Below are 6,237 nucleotides of genomic sequence, written 5' to 3' on the forward strand. Positions count from 1 at the left end.
GAAGCCGGAAGCTCCGAAGGCTGACCAAGCAGACTCCGGCAGCCGCGCAGTCGCGCAGCCGCCGCCGAAGGCACAGGTGGCAGCCCCGATGACTGAAGCAACACCAGGAAGACGGTCCGGCGGTGGCTGTCTGAAGTGTAACACGACGAGTGATCGAGTCCGGGACTGCCCTGGTATCACCTGAGAAGAGGGCTCGAGGCTGCTCAAGGTTCATGGACGGTCGCCTGGACGAGGCCATTATGAGAACCATTGAGATCTTGGTACTCCTGGAGGCCCTGTGGCGACGGTGCGAGTGGATATCAAGAAGCAAGTTCGTCCTGGTCTCCTGACTGTGGTAGAAGGAATCGTATCGGTTCAAGCATCCCACTTTGATTCGGGAGCTGACCTGTCGGTGGTCTCAGGTGGCCAGGTGTCTGCTCTGCTGGCAGCTGGTGCGAAGCAGGACATCACTGTCTTGGGTTTGTTAGACGACCTCCTGGGATATGCCAAGAACGTGGACGAGCTGTTGCAGCTGTTGAGAAAGGTCTTTGAGGTCTGCCAGTCGTACGGTCTCAAGTTGCATCCTGGAAAGTGTGTGTTCTACACCACTAAGACGATCTGGTGCGGCAAGGAAGTCTCTGCTGGCGGGCGTGGCACGCGCTCAGGGACTTGGCCAGGGCCTATGTGACCTGGAGCCACCGCAGACTGCCACGGACCGCCAACTTCCTGTGTGCGGCGAACTGGATGCGCGCCAACCTTCCACAATACACGGAGTTGGTAGCTCCACTGACGAAGTAGATGGACATTGTGGCCAAAGCGGTGGACTCCCGCAAGAAGACCGCCCTGACCCGGGTCGCTCAGAGTTCCGTCGGATGGTGCAATGAATACCTTGACCACTTTGAGCGGGTCAAGACGACCCTGAAGCGGATTGTTCCGCTGGCTCACCCTGGTCCTGAGAAGATGGTGTGTCTTTATACGGACGGCAGTGAAGGATTCTGGAGTGCGATAGCAACGCAGGTGCCGCTGGAGGACCTGGCGTTGCCCATGGCTGATCAGCGTCACGAGCCGTTGGCTTATTTGAGTGGCGCGTTCCGTGGTTCGAGCGAGCGATGGCCGATTGTGGAGAAGGAAGCGTTCGAGGTGTTTGAGTCCTGCAAGCGTCTTGAGTACCTGCAGGTTCGACCGGGTGGTTTCAGACTGTTTACAGATCCCGTGACCTTGTCTACATGTTTAACCCGCTGAGTTACAACTCCAACATGGCCAAGTACCATGCGCACAAGCTACAGCGTTTGGCGCTGACGATGACGACGTTTCCATGTGTCGTGGAGTGTGTGGCTGGTGAGGACAATATCTGGGCAGACCTTTTGAGTCGCTGGGTAGTCCTCGTGTCCAAGCCAGGACCGCCAGGATAAGAAACTGGCCCTAGTTGACATGTTCATATGGCCTACTGTGGATGCGATGTTGGCGTTGTAGCGTGGACATCCCGATTGCGAGAAGTCAGCGTCCTGGAGTGACGAGAAGATTTAAATCCTGACGAAGTCCGGGAAGATCTGGATCCGAGACGACACTGTGGATAACAGATGCGAATCTGTGTGGTGGCTCTTGCCGTGGTGGCTGGACACCGTCGAATGGATGCGACGACGTCATCTGTTTCTTACATGTTCGAGTGGACGTCACTGCAGATGGACGTGAAAAACTTAGTCGTGGCATGTCTCCAATGCATGGTGGTCGTTGGAGAAGCAGTGCCAAGACCCTGGGGTGAAGCATTGCATACGACCAAGCCAAAGGAGTTGATCCAGTTCGACTGGCTGTCTCGTCCGGAGGCCCAGCGGAGGCCCAGGATAGTCTGAAGTACGTCCTGGTGGTCAAGGATGTCATGAACAGCTTCGTCAGACTGCATGCAAGTGCGACGGCGACAGCTGCGGAGAGGGCCGCTCCCCTAATGGAGTGGTTTGGACTCTGTGGTGACCACGAGGGTCTCTGACTGCGGGTCACACTTCAAGAACGACGTGATCACGCGGATGAGTCGTATGTTCGGTGCGCACCACCCTTTCGTGACGCCACATTGTCTTTGGGCGAACGGGACGGTTGACGTTGTCAACCGAGTTATCGTTCGGACCCTGAAGGCCCTGTGCAGTGAGCTACATTTGCAGTCAACTGAGTGGCCGGCGCTACTTCCAATGGTGCAGAGTGCCCTGAACCAGCAGCCTGCTGACCGCCTGGATGGGGTAGCACCGGTCAGAGCGTTCATCGGATTGTCTGCGACGCCTCCCTTGGCTGGTCTGGTCCACCAGGATGGTGTCCAGGATGTATCCATCGATTGGGTCAAGTCCGAGACAATTCGTCATGTCACTGAGCTTGATGAGGCCCTCACTGTGGCGCACAAGCATGCTGCTGCGACGGTTGCGCAGAAGCGTGCGAAGGCTCGTAGTACCGATCAGGACGACGCGCCGTGAAGTTCGAGACGTTTTCACTGGGTGACTTCGTCCTGGTTGCCAGGGCGCTGTAGTACCTTGGCAAACTTACGTTGCGTTGGAAGGGTCCATACCGTGTCGTGAAGGTGGTCTCGGACTACCTGATAAAGGTGCAGCAACTTGTTCCGCCCGGGGGCACGTCATTGCACCGTACGAATCGACTGCGGTCGTACTGTGAAGGGAGGAGAGCAGTTACGAAAACGAGAAGGCCTAGATTGAGTTCGACAATGAAGGTTTTTCGTTGAAGAACTACAAGACCTGCTCATGCATGACGGCGCATGGCAAGTGAAGATCAAATGCGGTCCTTTATTCCGTGAATGGATTGGAAAGAGAGTAGCGGTATCGAACCGAATTACAAGAAATAACCTGTAGTAATTGAGCTAAGAACGATATACCGATGACTTTGGCCAAGTTGAGAGAGCATCGGTTTACTGCTTCAAAGGACATATTGTTTCCACCCCCGGCTTCCGTGGCATTTTTGGTCCATGACATCCTCCTCTCCCCCTACGGAATTCAGACATCAAGACTCCTTACCACTGCACTTCGCCGAAGAACAGGTCGGCCACGGACCAATGCTTGGACCCATCAGCAAGTACGTTTGCTGAGTCTGGAACTCTACCACGGTTATTTGTAACCACCAGGGGTGGTAAAAACCCGATTTTCTTCGCCTGACAAAACGGGTTTTTGGTTTTAATTTTTAATATCAATTCTTGGATTAAAATCATGGATTTATTCGGGTGTCATTTGTCGTTGCTGACATGATCGGAATCACTCTCGCTGGCTTAGTTGTCGCCCGTCGGACAACTGTAGAACGCACCCATCTTGCTCTTGATGAACACGAACTTCTCGACAGGGTATGAAGCCCATCGTTCAGAAGTTTCGCTCGGACGCGGCACTAGACGTCGCCATTGTTCGTCCTTCACGGCTTCCGACCGCAAAGTTACCTTCTTCGTAAGGTAAGTCCAAGACTGTATTACTTCAGGAAGACCGCGGGGTCAGCAGCCTCGTGGCTACTGACTAGCATACTAACGTAATACTACGAACTAGGTCATCAACAGGGCTACTAGAGCCACGGTGTTGGACGGTCACCGTGGATTGCAGTGGGTCAAACAATCGGGCGACCCAACTGCCCTGCACAGCAGAACACTTCCCTCTCCTAAGGGAGTCCTAGGTTGGTCATCATGTACAAGACATGATCTTCGTCCTTGTGGGCTGCGCACCACTTGTGCAGCACGACCGGTATGTCTTCAAGTTCTCGGCCGGCTCCCACGGCGACTCCTCGGCATCTAGGCCGAGCCACTTGACGCGCACTTTATAGCGGCCGTTCACCGCCAAGCGCTTCTTTTAGGCGCTCCACATGGAAACCGCCATCGCCAAATGCGATCTGATCAATGCGGTCTTCCGCCTTCATGGTACACCTTCAGACGGCTCGTATGATAGGTGGATAATCCAAATGGAGGCACCAGCTGTTGAGTCTCCATAACGTGGTCCGTGACCACGCGCACAACTTGTTCTGGCCCGCGCCACTGCTGCGCGAGTTTTGTCGGCCGTTGGACGACAGCACCGACCAAAACAAAATCGCCCACCCTAAAGTTGGCAAACTTGGCACGCGTTTTCTTGTCATGCCGTTGTCTTGTCGTCGCAGCTTGGCGCTGTGCGAGTGCATATCACAGTGCAACGCGTCCATGGCGATCTTGAGGCTCGCCATATGTTTGTCACGGACATCATCGAGCATGTCCTTGCACGTCACTTCCTTCGTAACCGGTTGTACGAACCCTGATAGAGGTGTCTTTGACTTCAGACCTGTAAATGCCGTCACAGGTGCTACACCACCGAGCCTGCCAGAAGGCTGGTAATGGCAGGACTAGGTGCCATTCGTCGACACGCAACTTCATCTCGCTGAGCAAGGCCTTCAGCGTCTGTAGCGCAAGACGGTTGACTACTTCAACTGTTCCATTTGCCCAAGGACTGTACCGTACGCTGTCGTGATGCGGTGGTGTGTTCCCACCATCTTGCCCACTTTTTCGACGACTTCTTCCTTGAAATGCGATCCACCATCAGATAACCATGTGTCCACGCAGCCATATAGCGTAAACCAGGACATTAACGCAGCTGCTGTACTGGACGCGTCAGCGACCTCAGCTGGATACAAGTGGACGACCCGCTCATATCGTCCTGATGACAAGGACGTGTTTCAACCCACTTGACGACTCTGGCATCGACAGCCAGTCAAAGTGAATCAGTTCGTTCGGCTTCTCGGCGTGCAGGGCCGAGCCCAACGGTCGAGGGACCATATCTCCATCCACTTGGAGACAATGAAGGCACGCTCTAACAAACGTTTCCACATCTTGGACCAGTGTGGACCACACATACATGTCTCCCACCGATTTTGTCGTGGCAATTCGACGGTGTCCAGCCGCGCCTTGATGAGAGATAACGCAGAGGCGTTGCTGTAGGGATACGGCACCGTCTGGCACAAAGATTCGCCCCTCTGGGTTCATGTAGTAGGAGTCGTCCTCGCTCCAGGCCACGCCAGGTGGAATGGCCGCACCCTCGTCCAATGATGACGTTAGGGCGTCCAAAATTGACAAAGCAGTTAGCCTTTGAAATTCGACTGCTGCAGTGGAGATACCACGTGCAGCAGGTTGCGGATATATGCCACAGGCAATACAGATAGCGTCGAACCCCAGCGACTAAGAAGGTCGCCCCACACGTTCACGTCGGTCGGTAGGCACTCGATCGAATATGGGAATGACGACATGATCAATGCCCACCGTTGAAGCTTGTCAGACTGGTATTTAGCGAGATTGCCGTTTGACCCGTAGGGTTAAACATGTAGACGAGGTTGCGATGGTCCTTGAGCAGACGGAACACACTAGGCCGTATCAACAGGCAGTCGAACCGCTTGCAAGCCTCAACCACAGCGAACACCTCATTCTCGACAATCGGCCAACGCGCGCTTGCACCACCAAAGAAGCCGCTGAGGAACGCCAGCGGCTCGTGTCTTAGCTGTTCTAAATGCTGTTTCAAGTCGTCTGGCGGTACTTGCGTGGCCACCGCGCCCCAGAATCGATCGCTTACGTCAGTAAAGATGAACACCTCCATGTCAACGCGAGGATGCGACAGGGGCACCAAATGCTTCAACGCCGTCTTCACGTCCTCGAAGCACGCGGCATGGTCATGGGACCAACCAACGGCCGCGATTTCCACTCGCGCCAGGCCGTATTCTTGCTACTTTTCGTCGCCTTGGTGGCTACGTCCATGAGACGTCAGAGAGGGTAGATTGCCCGATTGTAGTCAGGAATGCTGGCACGCATCCAATTCGTTGCACGCACAAACTGCTGCAGGTTGGCAGCAGTTGTTGGAGGTTCCAAATTAACAAGACCATTAATGCGGCTGGGTGAATGCTTCACGCCAGCTGCCGAAATCACTTTGCCGCACCATTCAGCTTCACGCAAGAAGAAATGACACTTCTTCGAACTGAGCTTCAGCCCGTACACAGCGTAGATGGACAGCACTTGGTCCAACAAATCGAACAAGTCCGCCGTCGTCTTGGCGGACCCAAGGAGGTCGTCTAACCACGCTAGCAGACCACGGAACAAGAGGTCGCCAAACACTTGGTGCCCGACAGACTGGCAGTACGCCACTGCATCAGTCTGTCCCATGAGCACACGGGTTGGCGTGTAGACGCCAAAGGGGGTCATGAAAGAAAAATATTCTTGTGAGTCAGGGTGCAACGGCAGCTGCCAGTACCCTTTGGTCCAGTCCAAGGTGAAGTAGACAC

The sequence above is a fragment of the Aphanomyces invadans genome, assembly GCF_000520115.1.
Source record: "Aphanomyces invadans strain NJM9701 unplaced genomic scaffold supercont1.30, whole genome shotgun sequence".
In the NCBI taxonomy this organism is placed as follows: Eukaryota; Oomycota; class Saprolegniomycetes; order Saprolegniales; family Verrucalvaceae; genus Aphanomyces; species Aphanomyces invadans.